This window comes from Symsagittifera roscoffensis, chromosome 3, assembly GCF_963678635.1.
Source record: "Symsagittifera roscoffensis chromosome 3, txSymRosc1.1, whole genome shotgun sequence".
NCBI classification, from domain to species: domain Eukaryota; kingdom Metazoa; phylum Xenacoelomorpha; order Acoela; family Convolutidae; genus Symsagittifera; species Symsagittifera roscoffensis.
In genome coordinates, this window is record NC_087064.1 from 10,348,187 (window position 1) to 10,373,793 (window position 25,607).

The 25,607-nt window shown below is 43.4% G+C and overlaps 1 pseudogene; it reads right to left on the reverse strand.

Moving 5' to 3' along the window:
- Positions 1-20,907: 20,907 nt before the first annotated feature.
- Positions 20,908-25,600, reverse strand: LOC134842906 (tubulin alpha chain-like; annotated as a pseudogene).
- Positions 25,601-25,607: the final 7 nt, after the last annotated feature.

Sequence of the window (25,607 nt, forward strand, 5' to 3'; positions counted from 1 at the left end):
TTCGCTGACCCGGGATTGTTCGTCTTTTCGCTTGGCTCTTGCATCTGAGGTGAGATTAGCTTATGCAGCACACTCAACTTTGCCAGATCTTCATCTTCCGTTGGTGCTAACCTCACTCGCTCGGTGGTTTCCTCGATCAGACTCGCGTGGGGATGTGGACACCAGGAGGGTCTTAGTAGCTTCCATATCACTCCCAAGTTCGTGGTTAACAAGCCATTTCCATCGCCCATGTTCACTTCAACTCTCTTGTTTGAGCGCGGTATGCTTACCACCTCTGGTGTTTTCTCAAGAATCAGGCCCAAGCTCGGCCCCTCTTTTTCCACCGCGTCTATTTCCATTATTCTTTCTGTCCAAAACTTCAGTAGCTCCGCTACCTCATGGTTTCTGTGGGCGCCTCCAGTTTCCGAGTCTAAGAAGGGATTGTAGGCTATTCCCATTACTCCCGACACATATTGGTATTCCCCCTTCTCGCTGAGTCTCGAGTACTGCTCTGACGAGGCCAGGTTACGGTGAACATCATATTCTTCTTCGAACTTCTTATTATAAAACCTCCGCACCTCTTCTAGCTTTCTGTGGTTCTCTAGGGACTGTCTGGAACCATCTTCCTTTTCTATTCCTGTACTCTGATACACGTTCAAGATGATCGTTGAGACTCTTTTTTCCATGGTTTTACTTCCGCTTACTCTCTGTTGGCATGCCAGGATGGTGCTATCAGACATCATCGACATTATCCATCTCAAGAAACACGTGGCATCCTTTCTTCTAGCCAGGCTCAAGCCTGAATTGTCCCTGGCTACGTGTTGCATCAGTGCCTGATACACATCTAGCTTCTTGCTTCCCAACTTCAGCCTGTCATACGAGGTCAGTGTTTCCAGCTCTATTCCCACCAGACTCCAGGTGAACATTAATTGTCCTGCAGTTCTAACGAAGGGATTCGCCATTAATGGTGGTGCTGATGAGGGTGTCCTCATTGCTTCTTCAAAATGATCCTTCAACAAACTCTGCCAGGACCTCTTCAGATGATTTGCCATTTCTATTTTATTAACCTCGGCCTTTTGCTGGGTGGCCCAATTGTGTCGCTTGCGAGCTACTCCACTGTCCAACTTCTTCCAGCAGTCCTCCATTTCTTTCAATGTTTCAAGGGCCACCCACCACGTCCGGGAAGTGTTCCTCGTCTTGTTCCTCTCCAATGGATCACTCGTCACTTGCTTGCCCATGTCCTAATGTGCCTTCGAGATCCATTCTTTGCCGATATCCACTTCCCATGTCCTCTTCATGTTGAACCTCTCTTTACGTTTATCTTCTGAGGCTTGAAGTCTTCCTCCGATGTCGAACTGGTGGAAGTATCTATTTCCCTTTCTACTTCAAGTGGTCTTCTGAGCTCTGAGCTGTTCTTGTATAGCGCCGTCTTGCATCGAGCCAAAACCATGGGCGCCGTCTCTCTCAAGTCTCCTTCCGAAACAGCATCCACTGAAGGACTACCCAATCCTTCTACTTCTCTCTTCCTCTTGCGAGTCTTCACATTTCTGCTTGAGGGTGTTGTAGCTACCATCACTGATTCGACCTCTCTATCCAATCCTTCCAACTCTTGCCTCCCCCCTGCTCGAGCCTTAAGGATATTAGTATTTTTAATTATATTACTAGTCCCAACCTTATCCCTTTTTATATCATCAACTCTTTTATCTACAGTTTTTTGTTTCAGAGTAGAGCTGTCCTCACATTTTTCTTCTCTAGTCTTCGATCGTGAGTTCCTCAGCTCTACCAGCTTGCTCAGCAGCTCTTTTCTCGCCTTCTCATCCAGGCCCGTTCCTATCAGAAGCGGTTCTCCAAATCTTACGACTGTGTCCCACAGTTCCTCCTTGAATTTGTCCAGCGTCGTCTCGCTGCCCACTTCTTGATTGAATTCTTCCAAGAACTCCTGCCAAGCATCGTTCTTCAGAGACCCCAGGAACATGTCCCTGTTCCCTTCGAAAGTGTTCTTTTCCCTTTCCTCCGAGCTCAAGAGTATCATCCCCATATTGAAGGTCTCATTTGCCAATGGCAATTCCAGATTCTTCCGGGGGGACGGATTCAGAGGTGGGGTGGCAGTATCTACCCAATTCTCTTCGCTCAAGTCTTTCAATAGCTCTTGAGTGGTGAGCTCCTCCCCTGATGGCCCTGGTTCAGGCGTATTCCCCACTTCCATGTCTTCGCCGGCTTCACTGAGAGTTTCATCCATACTCTCTTCTTCTGACTCATGTCTCCTTCTCTCGAGAATTTTCTTAAACCGGTCCTCGACAGGTCCACTCCTCTTGTCTCCAGGCGTGTCCACTGACAGTGGTGATGGTGTCGTAGGGTCCAATTTCTTGTACTCCGTCAGGGCTACGTGCAGTTGACCTGCTGCATCTAGTTCTTTTCCCTCCTGTCTCACTTCCACCTGTTCTAAGCCATAGGGTGCCCTGTATTTTCTCGTTGCAAACTTCATGTGCGTCCACCAATGCGACGTGCCCCTCCATCATGATCATCCTGCCATCATCCCATATGGGTAGCATGTTCTCAAGTCCCTCCTGCTCAAGAGCTCTCAAGACCTTTCGCACCTCATATCCGGGGGGCTGCGAACCTCTCATCTTTTTCGCTTGCGTCGTCCACGAATTTACCTTCGCCTCGCTAGTATGGAAGTAGACCGCCGCCGTGTAGCCGATGAACAGGGGGTCCCAGCCATCAGTGAAATCCTTCTGCATTTCCTCCGTCGTCATCCTCGCCATTATGGAGGGAACTACCAAAGGGCTGTTCATTCCCAAGGTCATCCTCCTGACTATCGGGTACTCAGGCATGGTGGCTGGGAGGATCTCTTTCTCCATTATGGCCTCCAGCTCCCTCTTGACCAGCGCAAAGCATTCCTTCCAAGTAGGAATCCTCAAGATCTCTCGTCCGTCTGCCGTCAATGGGTTCAAGTTCCAAAACTTGGGATACATTTCGATGGGACCCTCTCGCTTGCCTCCCATTCTACATTGCATTTGCCCCCTGAAGTTGTACACTATTAGCTCGGCATCTTTCACCTTTCCAAAGAGTACCGTGTTACTCATTCGCGCTCTGAGCACCTCCTGCTGACACCAATTTAACGCCGTCCCATCCAGTATACTGATAAGACTCAAGTGCGTTACAGAGTGACGATACGTTGTCACCAGGGGATCTGGGAACGCGTACGTCACCGCTGGACCATAAAGGCAGGTCACCACCTCCTCTAGGCCCCGGATTATCCCCATTGGGTCCGACCTCTTTGCCAGGCATAGGTCCGTCAGCAGAGGCATCCCTCTATTCGTCTTCTTCCATTCTTCTCTCGAGGTTGGATTCTCATCTTCACCCGTCATGTGCCGATTCTGCATCATGAGGTATTGCACTAACAACGTCTTCAACCCTGCGGCACACTTGTAGGAGCTGGTTTCAATGCTCGAGTGGACTCTCCCCATAGACAGAGGCTCTCCATATTCCATTAATTGATGAAACGACACCAATTCCCCATGGGTTAAGAGTAATAGTGCCAGGTACCCATCAACTCGAAGTGTCTCCACTCCTCGACTAAACATGTATGCTGGGCCCATGTTGAACAAGTATCTGGGGTAAACCAAATACAAAGCCAAGAGCAGGCTGATGGGCATGCCCAGTATCTCCTGCACGAAGGCTCCAAAGATAGTCGCCGTGGTGCCGAATATTCCTGCCATGAATTCCCTCTCCCAGCAAGGACTCAAGAACTTGAGAATCTCATAATCCCTCCTAGTCCTCAATTCACCCTTGGCGTGCTCTCTCCAGAACCCTCCAATCGTCACTTCATTGGCGGCCGAGACAAATCTAGCCACCGTCATGTCTCTTGTTTCGGCCAGCTCCAGTTGTTTCTCCAGAAAACTCCAGACTTGTTTCACGAGGGGTGATGCTTCCTCCCTCGTCTTGTTCGTGGCGTTCTCCAGCCTTGGTGTCAAAAATGGCCACCAGCCATTCTCTTGAGTCAATCGATATTTCATCGATTCTAATTGCTTTTCCGTCTCGGCCACATTTCTTCTCTCGTTACTGGGACCTCTAGACTTGCTGGTGGAGTTTGTGATCTTCACATCCATACTCCGAAACCACAAGCTGGCCGTCAATTGGCTTATCGCCGGGTGATCGTCCCCGATGACTGGGCTGAACTTGAGTTGCCTGGCAAAGTTCGATATCTCTAGCAAGAGCACCTCATCTAATACGATCAGGATGTTGGCTAGTCCATAAAAGCCCCTCAGTGCATGAGATATGTCCGCCCATGCCGCCGCCAATTCTGACTTGCGAAGCCTCAGGTTCGATGGCTCCAACTCCCGATTGGGGGCTGCCATTAGAATCCGCCATTCATTCCCTTCTGCTATCAGGATCAAGACCGCGTACACGAATTGTAGGGCGGGTGGCATATTCGCGTATCCAGGGGATGTGGTAAACACCACCTTCGTCTTGGGTCCAAATCTCGAGACAACATTCTCATGCACTTCATTCATCGCTGCAAACAACGCCTGAATGGCTTCCCATATCTTCCTCGATGTCGGAATTTCATTGCCCTTTAGCTGCTCAAGAAGTCCCATCGCGTGCAGGTGATCATTCATTCCTGCAAACAATAGCAACTCAGGCTCACAGGGCATCTCCGACTTTATTGCCACCACCAGAGTTAACATCTGGTTTAATTCAGCTCCTGGCAAAGAGTATATCAGAGTCTCCGGCCAGAACAACTTGGGAGACGTTCGTTCGAAGTCCGATCCCGCTACAATGACTACTCTCGCAGCAGCTGGATCTGCTCTATCATAAACTGCCAGGGTTTTGGCCAGCTGGGTGCTGCCACAAGGCTTCCCGTACCTGGGATCTTCCGCCAACTTCGAGCCTTCGTAAGCGGCATCTGGCAATTCCATTCCCCCCGGATTGAGTAGCTTGTCCACCACTTTCAACTGTGCCGGGGTCGCCAACCTGATCCTGGCGATGCTTGTTCGGTGTTTGGGGGGTTCTACTATGAGTCCCGGACTCCCCAACAGCTTGAGAGGTCTGTAGTTAATGGGTCCCATGATCGCTTTTGTGGGAATTCCGGTCAGATCTGCGGTCTCCATCAATTTCGTTCTCGAGAAGTGTGCCTCATGAGCGTTCAACCAGTCCACGCAATGATGTCTGTTTAGATCCTCGTGCGACACTCGTTCAATCCCCAGGGTCTCCGCCAATTCTCGCCTGCATTCCAAACCCTCTAGGTCCAGTTCTTTTACCTTCTCAGGATATCTCAAGCGAGCGGTCTCCATAGATCTCTTTTCCCGCTTGTTCTCTGCCACTACCACTGAGGACATCGCCGAGCCTGGAGGCGTTGATGACGTCACCTCCTCAGACTCCATTGGCGTGACACTCTGCAATCTGGTCTGGTTGCTCCTCGAACTATCTCTAGTGTCAACTCTCGTTCCCAAGCGAGCAGACAAGGCCCTTGAGGCAAGGAATGGTGGGTTCGGAGGTGGTCCTAATGTGAATTGGGCTGTCTCTAGCAGATCCTACTCTAGCGTGTTTATGTGTTCCTGAAAGACGTCGTTCAGCCACTCCGCTCCCCTTGGCCTAACGAAATGGATTCCATCATTGGAGGTGTCTTCAGTGAATCCCTTTTTCTCCTTGCGCTCCGCTACGTCTAACAGTCTGACAGGAAGCACACTCTTCCGGTGTATGTCTCGGATCACCTTGTTTAGGTTCCGCACCTTCTCGTTCATCTCCAAGGCATGCTGATCAAACATCATGTTGTAGGGGACCGTACATACCGTCAGCAGGATGGGGTCCATCTGGATCCTCAGCTCCTCAAGAAGGCAACTCATCTTGTCGTACAGCCTCGTTATTTTTCCTCGCTTCTCCCCTTGACACATCGTTAGTCCCGATCATCAGGGTCACCGTGTATACTTTAGTCATCCCTAGCATGTCCAGGGTTGCCAACATCTGTGGCGTGGCAGCTCCAGCGAAACTCAAGATTCCTGTCTGCCAATGCGACTGGATTCGGGTCAACACCCGCACCAGGCTGTCCCCTATGATTAGGTGAACTGCACCCTCTGGCACACGAGGTGGCGCGAGGTACTCCACCCAGGCTGCATCATGGAAGCAGTCCCTCCTGGCTCCCTGTTCCGCACTCCAATCCAGTCGATTGTGCCTGTGGTACCTCCCCTCTGTATTTTTCTTATAACTCGAGATCACGACGCTCCTGACCGGCTGTTCCCTCCAAGTTGGGGGAAGCTCCGGTCTTGCCGATCTTTCACGGTTTTTCTGCTGTAATTTCTCGCCTAGCTCTTTCAGGCGCGATGAGCCGCCACTCACCTGACTGTCGCTCGAGGTCGAGGTTGGGGTATATCCCGGCAGCACCACATCCATTAGTGGACGTACAGGTTGGGTATCCAGACGTTCGGTATCCAGACTTCCAACCCTTCACTCATGTGTTCTCTGGCCTCGCGGTCAAGGTTGAACCGTCCTATTGCCCTGGGAGCTTCATCCACCTCCATGCGCGACTCTGGCCTCGAGCTGGTCACCACTCGCTCCTTTGGCCTGGCTCCCTTCTGTGCGTCAAGCTCACGTTGTCGCTGTTCTATTCTCTCCAACTCCGACTTCAGTTGATCACGATTCGCGGCGTTCTCCCGCACCCTTAGTTCCTGCTGATGTTCAGCCTTTAGCATCTCAAGCAACCTCAGAGTCTGATCTCGCTCGTTGACCGCCTGGTCCCTTTCCAGCTGAACCTTCTCCCGGTCCAGCTTTGCCTGATCCCGATCGAGGTTCGCCTTGTTCCTTTCCTTCTGCGTCTTCTCGAGCTCTTTCTTTAGAACACTAAGATCCGGGTATGCCTCGGTCGTCTGTTGTGCTCGCGTCATCGACAGCACCTTACTCGAGCTTTGGCCTGTAGATCTTGCTGTTGGCCTAGTTGGTAGTGGGAATTCCCCTGCGCCATATTCGGTATTGTTACTCAGGCCAGGATTCCTTGCCAAGTCAAAGCCCCTTACTCCTCCATCCACATTCCAAGACAACCATCTGGTCTGTTCTTGGTTTGATATACCCTCGGTGGTGTAGCCGATCATCAAGACAGCCTCCGTCGCAGACTCTCTGCATTCACCCTGGTCTTCCAACTGGAGGATGGCATTCAGCATTACCGCCATTCTCTCGTCTATCTGGGTATAGTCCAGGTCCCTCAGGCGTCTGTACAGCTCATCCAGAGTAGGCTTCTTCAGGGCCGCCGGCATGGATTTCCAGAATCTGTCTGCCATTCTTTGTGGCTTCGGGATGTATACAGGTATGTGTTAACCAGCTCAAGAATTACCTTACCGACTCAAGTATTCCCAGGTGTTCAGTATCTTCTTTGAACGTCACTTTCTTTTTCCTAACCTTGGTCTGCTCCAGAATGTCTTCGGGGATTTTGTCAACTAGTGACCGCACGACGTCTTTGCTGTCAGTGACGCTTCCTCTTGATGAGTCAGTATCGTTCACTGTCTCTTTTCTCCGAAGTATAGTGAATTCCAGTTTCTCTTGACCCTTCTCTTGGATCACGGGCTTATCATCTGATAGTTTCTCGAGCAACCTCATTAAGTCATCATCTATCTGTGCAGTTCCTGCTTCCACCTGGTTAAGATCATAGCCTTTTGCCTTGAGCGTCTCCCTCACGATCTTCGACTTGAGTATAATCTCAATCGGAATCCCCTTGCTCTTCTTCAAGATGGTCTTCTCTGGAGGCTCTTTAGGCAATTCAGGATGATCTTCTATCGGTTTGCCTGACTTGTCCAGCCATCTCGTGAGTGGAAGACTGTTGTACGTTTCCTTGTCCATGAATGAGAAGCCATCTTTGATTTCAGGTCTGTCTGCTTCTCTTTGCTCTTGTCTCTCATAGAACTCCGTCTTCTTACTCAAGCTGTCAGCATTCTGATGTTTATCTCGCGTTCTGTGCTCAATTATCATGTTGTATCCGTCTAGGCGAACTATCCACCTCCCAGTGTAACTTTGGTCCATTGAGTACGTTTTCAGCCAGCTCAGTGCTCTGTTGTCGACTCGCAACTTGAATGGCTCACTGCCCAGGTATGCCCTGTATTTCTCGACAAAGGTAACCACCGCGAACATCTCTGCTTTCGGTGCTCCGTACTTCATTTCCGTGTCACTCAGGACTTTACTCCCGTACGCTATTGGTCTCAAGACTGTCTTCCCATTCCATTCTTGTTCTTGGTGGAGAATCCCAGAAATCGCGACTACCGACGCATCCGTGTCCAGCACGTACATCCCTCTCTCAGTCGGCATACCCAGTACTGGTGCCTCACAAAGCTCTTTCTTTATTCTCTGGAATGACTCTTCTGCTGCGTTGTTCCACGTGAACTTCTTGCCCTTGTGTCTCATTAATTGTTGCATCGGGTATACCTTGTCTGCATAGCCTTTGATGAACTCTCTATAATAGTTAGCGAAACCCAGGAAGCTCATCAACTGGTGCTCTGTCTTCGGTGATTTCCAGGTCAGGACTGCTTCCACGGTGTCCGTATCAGGTCTGATGCCGTGCTTGTCTACCATCATGCCCAAGTATTTAATTGAGTCCTTGAGTATCTCGCACTTTGATGGTTTACACTTTAGCCCCGACCTCTTCATGCATGCAAACACTTCGTCTAGTCTCTCAATGTGGTCTTCCAGTGTTGGCGTCGCTATTACCACGTCATCCACGTAGCACATTACCAGGTTGCCATACTTCTTCGTTACGCCTATCAGCGCGTGTGCCATCAACCGCTGAAACGTGGCTGTGGCATTGCAAAGTCCAAACGGCATCCGTTTCCACTGAAACAGACCCAGCTCGCAGGCAAACCCTGTCTTGTCCCTGTCCTGCTTCCTTAGTGGTACTTGCCAAAAGGCCGAGCCTAAATCAAGAGTCGTAAAAAATTTTGCATCACCTAACTTCGAGAGGCTCTCATCAATCCTAGGTATGGGATAGGCATCCTTCACCGTGACGGAGTTCAGGTATCGAAAGTCACAACAAAACCTCAACTGGTCGCCTTTCTTTTTGGCCATCACTACTCCACACGCCCACGGTGACTTGGATGGTTCTATCATGTCATACTCTAGTAACGTCTCGATCTCTTTTCTACACGCGTCCGATTTGTGTGGGGTCATTCGCCTCGCCCCCTCCCTGTGTGGTACCGCGTTTTCCTCAAGTTCTATTTCATGCTCAACGAAATTACAACACCCGATATCCGCCTTATGCCTCGAAAAAACTTCCTCATTCCGCTCTAGTACGTCCTTGATGGCTTCGAGCTGTTCATCTTTCAGTTTGCCCCTCAAATGTTCAATCTCCGGCAGGACCGGTTTTTCATTTTGCATTTCATCTAGTGTGGGTCGCTCTGGAAAGTTCGAACAGCTCGACAGCCCATCATCCGTTTCTGACTTAAGTGATTTAATAAGACCTGAAGAATCTTTTATTTTCTGCAATCGTCTCAAGATACAAATTTTGTCCCTGTGATTGGGACAATCAACAACTTCATTTTGTTTTGAGTTCTCAATTGTTTCATATCGAGTTTTAACCGGTAAAGCTAATCCCAGTTTCCTCCTTCTCTGTATCGTGATCGGTATATCAAGGGTATTCAACAAGACACTGACGCAGAGGCCGCTCTTCGTTATCGAAAATGATCTTCCTAAAACAGCAGCACTTTGACTATTAGGATTTGGAACTATACACACTTGCTTGTTGTCACTTAGTTCATTGTAATTTTTCATCCTCAAGCTTACGATTGCCGCTTCATTAGCTTTTAGCCTCACCCTCCTACTCAAGAATACCGGTGCTTTGTTTTCATTTGCCATTATTAAATTTACCGGTTTAATTGCGTACCTCCTATCCGGGTTCCGTATCCTGAACATTGCGTTATTTAGATCAATCGTTACGTCGAAATTCCTGATGAAGTCTCTGCCCAAAATGAATTGGTCAGATTCATCTAGGTTTTCTACCACGATAAAGCTCATCCACAGGTTACGTTCCCCCAAATTGAGGGCTATTATCGGCGTCCTGCCCAGCACCCGAAGGGCCCCTTTGTTTGCAGCTGACAGCCGTATTCTCGAGTCTATCAAGTCATCTTTGTCAAAGCCCATCCTCTCCCAAGTTTCGATTGGTATGACGCTCAAGACTGCTCCCGTGTCAAGCAACCCACGCAACTGAGTCTTTTTGCCACTTATATCCAGCACGTGCCCTGTCACATCTGCCTCCGTCCCGATGTGCATTGCATCTTCTTCAAGCATGGCGCAGTGTCCAATCGATCTCACGTTCAATTCTTCTTTCCCTACATAGATTTGTCCAATTAGGTCTACGTCACATGTTATCATCGTCTTGGTATAGATGTTAATCCCATCTATATTTAGCATCACCTCGTGTGGACCATAAGCTTCAGTATATCTGCTATCAACACGTACCGACTTGCTGCCCCCTCTCATGAGTAGTGCTCTCAGTGCTCTAGAAGTCGTTTGTGGGCTTATACCACTCAAATAGTCTGCATACACGTCAATGTGGATTATTGTCTGGTCGCTCGGCTCGCTCAAGTTTCTGGTTACCTCGTGGCTGCCCACTGTGATTATCGACATTATTCTTGCCCCGATTTTCGATATGCCAAAAGGCTTACCTGTCACCATTTTTACAGTGTTACAATTCCCGGTCTTTGTTGAGCCTGGTACAGCCTCTGGTGTTGGGTTCGATCCGGTTAATGCTTCGTTAAAATTCTGTTTTTCGATCTCCAGCTTTAGTCGTTGCTCTATTTCTTTCGCAGCCAGATCCTGTTTCACTTTGGCAATTGCTTCCGTCGCCGCTTTCTCATAATTTATCTCTAGAGAATTCCCTGCCGCGGATTTTATCGCACCATTAACATGTGTTACAGCTTTCACTGTCTTCGTTGGCAATTCCGTGCTTGGTGTTCCTAAGTTCCTCGATTCAAACTCGTTTTGCCTGTTCCGCTGATTCTGCACCGCCGCTAATGCCAACTTATGTTTGGGGTGACTCTGGTCCTTGACCGCTTCCCAGAACAAGGGACAATCCATTCTGAAGTGCCCCTCCTGGTTACAGAAGAAGCATCTAGCGCCTATCTTGATGATTAAGCCATTATAGTACTCGTGTTCCTCCATCTGGCTCATGTCCTCCTCATCCGGTGCGTATCCTAGGCTCTTCATGCCTTGTTTGTATGATGTGCAGTCAGCCACGTGGTGGTCCGCTGACCCGCAGTTCGCGCATGATCTGCGCTTGTCCATATCATCTCTAGGTTTGTACCATGATGACCTCTGGGGTTGGCTTCCCCCCTGTCTGTTCCTGTTTTCCGAATATGAGTATTTCTTGGGCTTCATCAGCATGTATTCCCTTGATTTCTGTCTCATTTCTTCTGGGGTTGGTGCGCTGTCTTTCGACAATGTGTAGTATGTAGCTAACATTGTCCTTAAGTCATCACTTTTTACCCCATCAATGAACTTCGAGGCAATGCTGAAGTTTCTTCTGTTTGTCGACTCCTCTGGGTCACTCCTTCTTCTCAAGCTCTCGAGATCATCTAGGAACCGATCTATTGACTCGTCGTCCCTCTGCCTTCTCTTTTCAAATCGCATCATCGCTTGGTGACCCTTCATGCCTGACCCGAATCGATTCAGTAATATCTCGAAGATCTTGTCCGCGGTGTCGCGTTCTTCTTCCTTCTTTGCGACCACGCATTTTAATGCCGTGCCTTCTAAGTTGCTGAGTATGGCCGTGCATGCTTGTCTTTCATCATTTAAGTTATCTTGCTCTAGGTGTAATCTCATCACTTCCACCCAAGTGTCGATGCATCCATCGGAGTCGTCTTTGAATTCCTTTGGCTTCTTGAAAGTTTTTCTTGATTTTCCGTCCCTCCTATCGCTCGAGTCAGTGTTCCTCGTGGCGAAGGCCTCTAGAGTCCTGTTCATCATCTCCCAAGTGCTTGCCCATGTCATAGCATCCGGACCTGCGTTGCTGTTAGCTGTTGAGTCCCCCGGGCCAGTCGTTGTATTTGACGTTCCATTCTTCATGATTGTTTTAGCAGCTGTTGGTGCTATGCTCACCGTGTCCCGGGTTAAGGGCAACGGTGTCGATTGCCGTTTGCCCCTTTGTGGTTCCACAAAGTCAACTCTGGTGCCTTGCGTGCGATCCGCTGCCGGTCTTTCTTGTGAGGTAGAATTTCTCAAGATTGCATCCAACTTCGCCTGTATTGCACACGAACTTTCGGCATGATTCCTGTTCATTATATCCATTCTATTTTCCAGGCTACCTAATTGGCTGTTGACATCATCATATCGTTTTTTCAACTGTTGCATATCTTTTTTGATGTTCTTATCTCGTTCTTCATTGGTGGCATCTACCTTGTCCGACATCTGCTGGAGTCTCTCGTCTGTCGCCTTAGCCAGGTTAAAATAACTATCCAGATACTCGTGTTTGTTGTATTTCAACTCTTTCCTTATTAAGTCTCTATCTTCCTCACTGTACTTCAGTCTCTTGTCGTTCTGATTTAGTTTTGTCATCAGGTCTCCAAGCTCAAGGGTAGCTGTTTCATGATCAGCCGTTGTCTTGTTTCCAGCTGTCGCTTCCTTTCTGGCTTGTTCTTCCTTTGGGTCGGCTTCTGTCGCCTTCGTGCTCACTGTCCCAAATGTTCGTGCTCTTCCAGTCTGTGATTCCTCGGCCGTGTTGTCTTTCGATTTCATTCCGACCATCATCGCCAACTTTTCTGTAAAAGATGTCTTCTTTACTTGAGAGTCATCTTTCACCGTTTCTCGGGTATTGCCTGTTGTGTCTTCCAACGCGTCTATCGGCGAAAACTCCACGGTTTTTGGATTTTGATCTTCCATATGGGGCATCGGTGTGGATTCCGTTGTCTTTTTCTCCACTTCATCTACGCTCTGGTCTGGTGTCTCTAGGTCGATTTCGATTATGGGCTCCACCTGTTTTTCCCTCGCATCTTCTCGCGTCTTGCTCTCGGTGCCACTTCTCGTGCTGACCATGCTAACTGAAAAGTTATTTTTTGTTTTGCCTGGGCCCCTTGATGTCGTTCCACGCAGCGACGAGTTATATTTCGTATTTGATCCACTTGACCTTTTTTCAAGCACCGGTACCCTACTCCGTCTCATTATTTCTATTTACAATTGCTCTTATTTACAATATTATTTTATACACAATTCTATTCTAAGAATAAAAAATTTTGTGGAAACAAATTCTTAAAAGAAAATATACAACGTGATAAAAACCTTGTTCCAGTTCTCTAAAATTATCGAGTAATTTTCTTTATTCGTGGTACCAATTGTACCGGGTTCCAATTAGTCTTGTTCTGTCTTAATCCTGTCTTAAAACAGCTTGTTGTAATTTTACTTCAATTTTTTATACTGTCCTAAGACTTTCAGTTACCGTCCCTACTCTTCTTCGTACCGTCCCAGGCTTCCTTTTAGTGTCCCAAGGCTAGTGTCCCAAGACCACTGTCCCAAGGCTAGTGTCCCAAGGCTAGTTTCCCAAGACTACTGTCCCAAGGCTAGTGTCCCAAGACTACTGTCCCAAGGCTAGTGTCCCAAGGCTAGTGTCCCAAGACTACTGTCCCAAGGCTAGTGTCCCAAGACTACTGTCCCAAGGCTAGTGTCCCAAGACTACTGTCCCAAGGTTAGTGTCCCAAGGCTACTGTCCCAAGGCTAGTGTCCCAAGACTACTGTCCCAAGACTACTATCCCAAGGCTAGTGTCCCAAGACTAGTGTTCCAAGACTACTGTCCCAAGACTACTATCCCAAGGCTAGTGTCCCAAGACTACTGTCCCAAGACCACTGTCCCAAGACCCTTGTCCCAAGACCCTGTCCCAAGACCCTTGTCCCAAGACCTTTGTCCCAAGACCACTGTCCCAAGACCCTTGTCCCAAGACCACTGTCCCAAGACCACTGTCCCAAGACCCTGTCCCAAGACCACTGTCTCAAGACCACTGTCCCAAGACCCTATCCCAAGACCCTTGCCCCAGGACCACTGTCCCAAGACCACTGTCCCAAGACCCTGTCCCAAGACCACTGTCCCAAGACCCTGTCCCAAGACCACTGTCCCAAGACCACTGTCCCAAGACTGTATCAAGACTGTTCTGGTCCAACACTGTCCCAGGACTTCTTTGGCGCTGTCCCAAGACTGTTGACAAGTGTCTGAGCGGTGGGACCTCTCTCTTCTTCGTTATGGGGACTTCTTGATTCACTGTACCTTGTACCACCTCTCAAGCTCTAGTAAAATTTCCCCAAAAACCCTCTCTTAAAAGCCAAATGCTGACCCCCCTTTTTTCTTATTTCTTTTTAGTTACCTCTATTTCAATGTTCCAAGCAACTTGAGACCAAAACCTGTGCGCAGGTATCTTGTGATCACCTGTTCGTATAAAAACTAAACACAAATCCTCCCCAAAATGCAACAAAAAATCCGAGCCAGAAAAAGTAATAAAAACTGAAAAATGAGCCCACCTAAAATTCAAAGGTGACCAATGTCTACCTTTCGTCGAAAAAAAAAAAAAATGTCTGGTACCTAATTGCCACGCGTTTCCTTCCGCCCTGCTAGCGATCTTATGGGGTATCACAAAAACTGTCTATGTCCGTTCCCCCCTACCGATCCTACCAGGGTACCTACCTTAACCTAATTCCAATTTTGGATATCCGCTTCCTATGACCAACGCGTGTAAATGACTAATGTAACTAAATCAACGATGTCGACTAATTAGTTACTCTAATTTCCCCCTTTTTACAATTTACAACCGCCAACCTCTCACTTAACCAGCCCCCCTTCTAACCTCCCCCCTTTTTAGCCCCCCTTCTTAAGCCTAAAATTACCTTAAGCGCCGGGTGCTAAACCTCTCAAGAGAAAACCGTAGACCTGTCTCCAGGCCTGCTCAAGTAAAAACGTTCCTCAAAACCGGGGGATATCGCTTATCCAATTTTACACTTATTTCCTATAATGTAATATGAATTTTAACGATACCCTTTCTGCCCAACTTGAGAACTCGAGAACTGCCAAATCTTTCTTGGCTACTTTCCCACTCGACTGGTCACCTCTTCCAGTCCAGTCTCCTATTGGTTCAGCTCAAGTGCTCCTGAACCACTTTCCCACTCGGCTGGTCACCTCTTCCAGTCAAGTCTCCTATTGGTTCAGCTCAAGTGCTCCTGAACCACTTTCCCACTCGGCTGGTCACCTCTTCCAGTCAAGTCTCCTTGTTGGTTCAGCTAAGTTCCAAGCTATCTGAAAACCCTTGACAACGCCCCACACTCGGGCTCTTTATTAAGGTTACTGGATTAAATTACTAGGTTGATCGAAACGATCGAACTTGTAAAACAGTATGGGTATACTATTTAATTAATATAAAGGTTTGATCCAACTAATCTGGTGTCAAAGTCACTGTATTTTTTCGTTTTATGGTTTTTGTTCCTTTTTTTAATTCTTTTTTTTGGTTTTTGTTTTGCTTTTTGTCTTTTTGCTCGCGTTTTTGTCCCCCTAGTTGCCCCCCTTTACTCGGTTAGCTAAGCCTCGTTTGGAGAGCGTACCAGGAAGTTTTCTCGAGTTTTCTTAAAGAGCTATCACGGTACTACCGGAAGGTTTGCACGTTCCTGTCGAACCGCACCGCCGGTACTCTAGAATGGGCATTCAGCCCGAAGCTGTCTCAAGTGGGTTCGACTCCGTAGTCTTGATGTCGTAAACACCCAGGAGCGCCATAAAAACACTATGTAACATTCGTCTACTGCAGTCACATATGAGGCTTAAGAAAAATAGGCCCTATAACTTTTGGCTCAAGAGTCAGGGACACTATCTCTTGTGTTTTTCTACCTCAAATCAGTCGGAGCCAATTCGGTTCGTTTGTGACATGAGACTACGACTCGTTACAGCTTAAAGGCTACTACTAAAATATCCCCCCACTCTAGAATTAAGAACGTCCTCATACTTAGGTCTCTAGATACCCAAAATACATGAACGCCGTTAAAAACCGGGCTGGAACAATCCGTTAAGTTACTTTTTATTAGACAGTGGAACTTTGATCCATTTCAGATGGATCAACCTAAAACTCGCCTTACCTCGACATAACCATTATAAAACACACTCTAGAAATTTAAATTAGTACTCACATTGTAGCACGCTCAAGAATCAGGAAGTAAATAAGTCGGTGTGCAACTCAAGAATCAATAAAGTAACTAAAATGAGTTTAATGTTTGTCAGTTTTAATAACAAGAACAAGTTTGTACTCTAGAATGTCAGTTCTCGTGAACCATTGGGACACTCTAGCTGTCCACCTTTCCACCGAAGGTTCACTCTAGTCCAGTTTAGAATAATACTCCAATCACAACAATCCAGTTCGTGGGGATGCGCTCGTCTCTGTTCTAGATGGGACAGCTCTACTCTAGATTATTATCGGTACTGAAATTGCGAATAGCAATTTCCCACTGATTTTTCTAGCAACTTTCCCGCGATTGTCACTCGATTGTTCTGACTTCTCTTTTCTGATTTTCAGTTATCGCGAGAAAATCGTGCATGACAGGTTCCATTCGAAATTTTGAAAAATTAAATTTCACTCCAAAATTAAGTGTTTTTTGCTTCTCTCAAGGCCAAACTTCCAAATATGACCGACTGGCACACAAGGAGAGTTGAGTGATATATCAATAACAGGGTGGTGACATTGAAAACACCACAGTCAAATTTGTTTTCAAATGACTTTTTAAATTGGTATGGCCCTATCCAACCTGTGCACGGACTGTCGCATGACGGAAGCGCCCATTTTATTTGCCTTTTTTAAAGGAATGATTACAGAAATTAAGAAAAACAATGCGCTTGCTGCATTATATAGCAACAATAATTGAGAACTTGCCTGAAAATTAAGCTTAACATAAAAAAATTAGGCTAAAATAACCTAGTAATGGTCTATGTTTCATCTAATTCAATTTTTGGAATATAATTTAGTACCTTGATTCCTTCATAGTTCTGAAAAACCATCGCCTTTGTAAAGGCAACAAACGAAAAAAAAACTGAATGTCAAGTCATAAACATACCTTTTTTTCGCTGGATCAAAACGGAGTTTTCCTGAATAATTGTAGGCATAATTTGCTTTCAAATTAGCAAGGAAATTTTAATTCAGTAAATACTGTAGTGTAAAACAGTTGCTGAAATGTGATCAAATTTGCTTCAAACGCGTTAGTCTAAGATTTTACAGCTTCTTCAACAATTTGAAGTTTGAGCAAAAAAGTAGCAAAAATCTTGATGATGCGTTTTCAATGTCGCCCAGTATATGAAAGCTGTTACAGTCGTGGTTCGAACGACATTAAATAATTTAAAAAATCCCAGTGTCAATAAAAACCGGACTGAAATTTTTTTTTAAAATCTTAATTCGAGCGAATAAAGCGTAGCTTAAGTAGCTTATTTAAATGGCTTAAAAGCTTACAAAAGCCTTTTTTAAAACGTAAAAACTCAGATTAATATTAGATTTTTGAGTAGAAAAATTCAAAAAACTGCAAAAAAAAGTTTGAACGCGGTTTTTCAATATGCATGGTTTGCAATGACTGTCAAATATGCCTAAATTTTATTTTTTTCCTTCAGCTCCTTTTCTCACACCACGCCGAAAACGACACTATTTTGAAAGAATTTTTTGTTGTTGTCTTTTTTAAGAGTATGGTCGGAAAATTCTGTGCTACTTGCACAATAATTGGCTATCCTTGCCTATACTTTATTTTGTTTATGTTCATCATTTGACATTAACCGAAATATTACACCATGACTTACACTTGTACACTTTTCAATTGGCAAATCTAACTGCTTGCTTTCGTATTAAAAGTTGCGATGTTTTCATTGGTTAGTGATTTAAAACCTTGGATGAATGATCTATATAACTTTTATATGATCTCTGGTCATTTTTTTTGCATTTAATTTTTCCATTTTAAAACCTGGAAACGTTATTTGAATTAACAATACTAACGCTCAAAATCTATACTATATTTAAATGCGTGTGACAGGTATCTTGCCATGTTTAAGCGTTTTTATGCAACTGTTAAGGGCATAACGTATCTATGCGTGGTTAAGCTGTATCGAATAGTGCAATGCTTAAGAATTTTTTTCGATTTTCCAGTTTGAATCTCGTGGTTTTTCCAACGAGTTAAAAGTAAGCAACACAATAGTGGTATGCTCTCAGAGGTCCCCCAGGTTTGCGAATTGGGTGTCCAATTATGAATGCCCAAATCCTTTGTGTACGAGATACGACTATTTTTGTGATTTCTTCAAATTTTCAGAAAAATCAATTTACTGAATAATTTTAAAACTTGAAATTACCAACCTTGTAGATCGGTGCTGTCAGAGTACTCTCAAGGATTGCGATTCTTGCCTCCAAATATGATTGCTCAAATTCTTGAAATTTTCGAGATATGACGTGTTTTATGATTTCTTTTTAATTTTTCAGAAAGGTTAGATTTCAAAAATTCAAAAGATTTGAAATTCTTATGTTTGTAGTTGGGTACTGTGAGGGTACTCTCAGAAGGTTCAAGATCCAAATCTTGCGCCCAAATGCGACTGCTAAATTGCCATTAGTTTTCGATATTGACGTTTATTGCGGTTTTTCAAAAAAAATAACAGAAAATTTAAATATATATATTTTTTGCTAATTATGAAAAGCCCAACACTCTATTTGGAGGCTGCCAGAACCCTATCGGGGGTTCCGAATCTCATTTCTAATTATGACTCTTCAAATCTTTGTAGTTTAGGAGATATGACATTTTTTGTGATTTAAAAAAAATCTGAATTCAATTTTTTTCTTCAATTTTTGAAATTCCTAGCCCTTCAGTTGGAAGCTGTCAGAGAACTCGGGGTTTTCGAATCTGGCCTTCAAATTTGATTAATTATTTTTTCTTAGTGTTCGAGATATGACGTTTTTTGTGATTTTAAAAAAAAATTTCAGAAACCTTTAATCTAATTTTTTTCTTCAAATTTTGAAATTCCCAACCCATAAGTTGGAAGCTGTCAGAGAACTCTCGGCCGGGAGTTGCAAATTTTGCCTCAAAATTTGCCTGATCATTTTTTTTAGTTTTCGTGTTAAAAAAACTTTCAGCGAAGTTAAATTTCTTTTCAATTTTGAATCGAAAATGAAGCCACCTTCCTTGTAAAGGGGAGCTGTCAGAGTATTTTTTGTGTTTGCGAATCTTGCCTTCAAGTTTGACTGCTCAATTTTTTGTAGTTTTCGAGATAAGACATTTTTTTTTCGATTTTGTCAAAAAACTTTCAGAAAACTTATATTTAATATATATATATTTTTTTGAAATTTCCAACCCCTTAGTTAGGGGCAGTCATATCACTCGAGGGGGTTGCGAATCTCACCTCTACATATGACTGCTCAAGTCTTTGTTATTTTCGAGACGTGAGGTTTTTATGGTTTTTCAATTTATTTTTTCAAAATTTGAAGTTCCTAACTCTCTAGTTGGTTACTGTGAAAGTACTCTCTGGAGTTACAAATTTTGCATCCAAATGTGACTGCTTGAATGCTTTTAATTTCCAGGATATGGCGTTTGTATGTCATTTTAACACTTGCGACTTGTTGCGACTTAAAGCAACAATATTTGCTGCATCGAATTGGCAATACAGCTTAATATTGTTGCAGCTTAATATTGTTGCTGCATCGAATTGGCAAAACAGTTTATTAATTACATACATGTGCTTTGACATCCGAATAGTTATAAGTTTACACAGTTGATGCGTTTTTAATTCAGCAAATGAAACGAAAAAAGCTATTTGTTTCAAAAATTTGATTTCAGAAGGTTTCTAACTCAATATATCTCGCAATTTTTTGAAATGCATAATTGATACATAATGTGGCTTTATACTTTACGATTTGTTAGATGCAAAGTTAGTGTGGATGCCTTCAGTTTGTTATATTCCAAATTGTGTCTATTTGTCTTTGGTACCACTTTTGCTGAATGACATTGGCAATTTATTACCATATGGGCTGCTTTATTCGTGACTAGTGTTTGTCGGTTAAGCTTGCGTGGCTGAGTGGATAGTGCATGAGACTCAAAATCTCTTGATTGCAGTAGGTCGCTAGTTTTTTTTAAACCTGATGATGCACAAATGTGCGAAAACGTTCGTAATTTACATTTTTAATTCCTATCAAAAGAATAGATTTATCTATCTCAATTTTGCACATGTTCTCAAAGTTCAATGCTGGTGATGAGTAGTAATTCGGAAATGTTTCAATAAACATTGATCTACTACAGTTTTTAAGTTTTTACCTCAATATAAGCCCGCATTTCTATGTTATTTTTTTGGCCCGACTTTTGAAATTGGGAACGCAATCTGTATCCGGCTGTGCTTTACACTAGTGGACAAAATTAAGCGCAAATTCAGGTTTTTACACCCAAAAAAAGACGTATTTTCAATGTTAATTGTGGACAACATGTACTTCGAATTTCGACAAAATTTGTACATGACCAAGAGCAACTGATCAGAGTTATCCTCTTTGAATGTGTCAATATTTGTTTTCAATGACTTAGCAACGTAATCCGGGACTGAAAATGCCGGATTTCTTCAACTGCACTAAGTTTTGCATCGTAGAGAACTCTTTCTCGAATAAGCGGAGTAAAAAAGTTAGTCTCGTGACATTAAAATTTCTCTGCGAGAAAATTGAAATAATTGATGTGAAAGTTTTACTTAACTCGGTTTTCATCTTAATTGTAAAAGGTGTCCAAAATGGACATGGAAAACAGTCAATTTAAAAAGTGCAATACTGCATTTGCGCGTAATTTTGTCCATGAATGTAGTTGTTTTTCTTTTTGTTTCTGACGCAAAATCATATACCGGAAAACATTATCGGAGTATGTCGATATATCAATTTAAAGCGCTTTCAGTCGTGATTCGAACGACATAAATTTGTTCAAAAGTTGACTCACTGTCGAGCAAAAGTGTTAAAAAGTTATAGCTAAATTTCGTGAGAGTTAAGCGAGCGAACTGGCTGTTAATAGAAGAATAAGGATTGAAACTTTAGTATACTACTCCTGTAAAATTTCTCAAGTTTTTTAGCGCGACCCTGAGATAGAAATTTTAGTTGGTGCCCTTGTGAAAAAAATTTCTACCTTTTGTGAAAAAAAATTGTTGAGCCACATCTTTACTTGTTTTTGATTTTTTAACGAAACTTGCAGGAGTAAATTTTCAAGTTTGTTTCGCAAGGGCACAGCAATCATTCTTGTGCAGTGTTATTCCACAGAACTTGTTAATTATGTTCTGTTGATTAATATACGTCCTCGTCCTCTTGAGCATTCTCACTTGCTACAACTTCTTCGTAGTCCTGTTGAAGCACTGCCAGGTCCTCTCTAGCGTCATTGAATTCAGCTTCCTCCATTCCTTCTCCGACATACCTTTAAAAATGTACCATTGGTTGATAAGTTGATAGGCTACTATTGTTTTGATATAATTTTTTTTAGTTATACCAGTGTACAAAGGCGCGTTTCTGGTACATCAAATCGAATTTCTCGCACAGTCGTCTCCAAGCATCTGCGATAGCCGAAGTGTTGCTGATCATGCAAACTGACCTAAAATAAATGGTTACAACTGCGTATTGTTTTGGCTATATTTCGATAATAGATAAACTATAAGTTAGTATTAAGAAGAACAACCATCGCATGGTTTTGATGACATATTTTTTTTTTCATTTTTTGACCCAAATTGGTTGCCCTGTGTCGTGTTATTTTGACGGCAGTTGAGTGGGCGAAAAAAATAGGCTGAACAGATTGATGTGCGCGCGTCAGAAATAGTTTTTTTTTCAAATTGCCCCCTTTCCCTTGAAATTTTAAAATTCTTCCGGAGTAGATGGGTTAATCAAACTATTTGACCTAAATAAAAGTCAGCGAAAGGCGGTAACATCTGATTACCTGGGAACTTCTGCCAAGTCACCACCAGGTACAGTCTTTGCAACAGTTCCGTTTATACCAACTTTAAATCCAGTGGAAATGTAGTCTACAAAGCTGATGTTCTTTCGCTTCTGCAGAACGCTAATGACCTTGTGCACATCATTTGAACTCACATCACCTCTGTATAGCAGGCAAACAGCCATGTATTTGCCTAGGTAAAGTGAATTAGATAACTTAAGAAATAACAGACAGCAATTTTTAATTTAAATTGGAAAAGATCGTTACCCTCTCTTGGGTTGCATTTGACCATCTGACCTTGCGGCTCAAAACAGTTCAAAGTGATCTCACTGACAGAAAGAGCGGTCATTTGAGCTTTCTCCGCCGAGATGATGGGTGAATAGGTTACGAGTGGATAGTGAATCCGAGGAAATGGCACCAAGCTCGTCTGGAATTCATTCAAGTCCACATTGAGAGATCCTAAAACTCTTCAATTCTGCAAAGATATTTTGAAACATGGAATTTTCACATTTTTACTTTCTATATGTCGTTTCGTTTACCTAACTAAGCAAGTGACATGTTATCGGAAACTAGAATTTTTTTCCGCGAACAACTTTGTTAAAAATTTGTAACAAAGTGGACTAGATTTTTTTTATGAAACCTGAACAACTTCCAGACCCATTCCCGCTTGCTTAAAGTGGTAAAGCGCAAAATTTTACCTCCATAGGTCTGAAGTGTGAACACCGACCGACTTTGTTTTTTTTCAATTTGTATGAAATGAGAATGGAAAATTGGAATTGTCGATATATTACTGTCGGCTCACTTTTTTGTCGGCTTGAGTTCCAACGCATGGGTTTTTTGATAATACATAGATTTTGATATAATTGAATGTTTTACGACAAAATCCATAATCAGTTACCACAAATACTCATTAGAATGGATCGAGTGATATATTTATTATATTCAAGCATGCGAAGTCTTGATTCGAACGACATTTAAAGAAGTACAAAACTATTTACTGTGTCGTCAAAAACTGGTTGAAATTGAAAATTAATTATTTAAGCCGTAAAAAATTTAGTTTTACTCCAGTAAAACAAGTTTGCGAAGTAGGGCTTCCTTTGGAAAATTTCCCACAAATAAAATAATCTTTCGTCTTTAATCTATTATGTTGAGTTTACTGAAGTTCTAAGCTTTCGTCTTTCCTCTCATCACATCGCGCTTAAAAACGGCAGAGATGTTTTGTTTTGTCTTACGATTGAGGTTGGAACTTTCGCTGATACTTGTAAAGTAACCGCTGTCCTTGTTCATTACCCTTGCGATAGGTAAGGGTATTGCAATCGGGTACTAGAATTTTTTTCACGTAAACAACTTTGTTGACAGAATGGCCATTTTAGTAGGAATGGTCAATATCACTTCTGACATGCTCGAATTCTAGAAATTCAAATAAAACTTAGACCAAAACATGAAATTTTGAAGCAAATAATTTTCAGATGCTGAGGTCCTGGTAAGACTAATAAGTGCACCTGAATAAAAAAATGGACGAAAGAACTCTTTTTGGAATACTAGAACCTTATTTTAGATTATAATGCAAATAATAGGGGTTCACATATTGATTTGTCTCAAATTGATGGTCGATAAATTGGAATCACCACTCAGTAAAAAAAAATTGTACCTGGGAATCGTAGTGAAGCAGTGATGGATGAGACGACCTGGGATATGAGTCTGTTCAGATTGGTGTAGGTGACGTTGTTGATCTTGAGGTGCAGTTTGCAGATGTCGAAAATGGCCTCATTGTCCACCATGAATGTCAGATCTGTATGTTCCATAGTCGTGTGTGTCGACAGGATCGCATTGTAGGGCTCTAAATCCAGTCGTTTCAGAGGAGTTACAAGGATGATTTGAATTAGTCGGCAAAACGATTAAAACTTGAAACTTAGAACACGTTTTTCTCAATTTGAAACTTAGAACACGTTTTTCTCTTAGAACACATAGATCAATTTGGTATTTTTATTCAACAAAAAATTGCGCCAGAACTATCAGAGCAATTGCTGTGAAAAGTATATCAAAGTGAGCCTCCTATATAGCCCAGCAAAGTTCCAGGAGGTTATAAAGAATGGCACTTTTTGGTCGGCTAGCATGCCTTGGTATTTTGGTGTTGAGTCAAGTATTGTGTTCAGATAATTGTAGCGTGTCATAAGTTGATTACTGACCCACAACGGAAGTGGCCAAGTTGGGAGCTGGATAGACGCAGAAATCTAGTTTGCACTTCTTCTGGTACTCCATGGACAGTCTCTCCATGAGTAGAGCCGCGAACCCAGACCCAGTGCCTCCTACAAAGCTATGGAACACCGTGAAGCCCTGTAGACCACTGCACTCCTCTGCCTAAGAAAGAAACATTGTCTCCTCATAGAATTATCAATCAAATCTGAAACAAAAACTTAATGTTGGTGCCTCTTGAGCTTGCAGATCTCTTCCAATCATAGATAGTCCGAATGTCAATAATGAAATCGAGCTCTCAAAGTATTGCTTTTTATTCTAAACTGGCTGTTTTCCTTTCTTCGGATTAAACTTTAATTAACTTGAGTACGTACCACTCTATTCATCCTCTCAATTACTTCCTCTATTTTCTCCCTGCCAATCGTGTAGTGTCCTCTAGCCTAATTATTGGCCGCATCCTCTTTGCTGTCAATCAAACAGTCCGGGTTGTACAGCTTCTTGTAGGGTCCACTCTTGATTTCACCTATCACTCCTGGTTCCAAGTCCACGAATAGAACCCGAGGGACGTGTTGTCCAGTGCCCGTTTCGGAGAAGTGGGTGTTGAAGGAGTCGTCCTCTTTGCCGACAGAGGTGTCCGATGGCATCCTTCCCTCGGGGTCGATTCCGTGCTCAAGACAGTACAGTTCCCAAACTGCATTGCCCATTTGCACTCCCGCCTGTCCTACGTGGATGTTGATTACTTCTCGCTAAAATTAATTTCACATACATTACTCCGTTCCTTAGTTGTTCTGGGAACAAATGTTCAAAAGTTCATTTTTCACATTTCACATGCGTTATTCCGTTTATTTAGTTGCTCTAGAAAGAGAAATATTTTAAATTTCGTTTAAATGTAAAATTGATTTTTGGTAAATAATGTTTAAGATTCGGTGAACGTAGTTCAGACTCTTATGTAGGTCGTGATAATTTTTTTTTCTTTTCCGGAGCTTCAAGCTCAAATTTACTGTTATTGCGATTTGTCTTTTGATATCTTTTTAAGTTCAATTCATTTCCTTGGTTAAAAGGAATGCAAATTCCACTATCGGACAGTTGGTGCGATGTTGGTACTCAAGAGCTTATCTATAAGTTCACTATGACAGCTAATTTTGAGTGGTTTTTAATCCTATTACTTTAGTTATCCTTTAATATCGTTCAAAAAATTTGACTTTTCAGGAGTAAATCTAGATAATAAAAAAACGTGCCAAAAGTTTTGGACATCTGATGTTTTGTCTTCATTAAAAGTTTGTTTTTCGTTTAGCGAGCGCACGCAGCTCCTCCCTCAGCCCAAAGCTATGCATGAAAACAAAGCAAAATTTATGAATTTTCGAAACTCTTAAAAAGATGTTCTTTTTAAAACACAAGAATCTATAATACGTACCACCATGTTTGAATAGAAATAGTTTAGTTTCTCTGTTCGAGATCAGCTGTCGATCTGATTGTTAGAAGAAAGGGTGAAAAAGTGGCTCGAGTTAGAACTGGGTTTGTGAAATTAGTCAACAAAGTTTTGG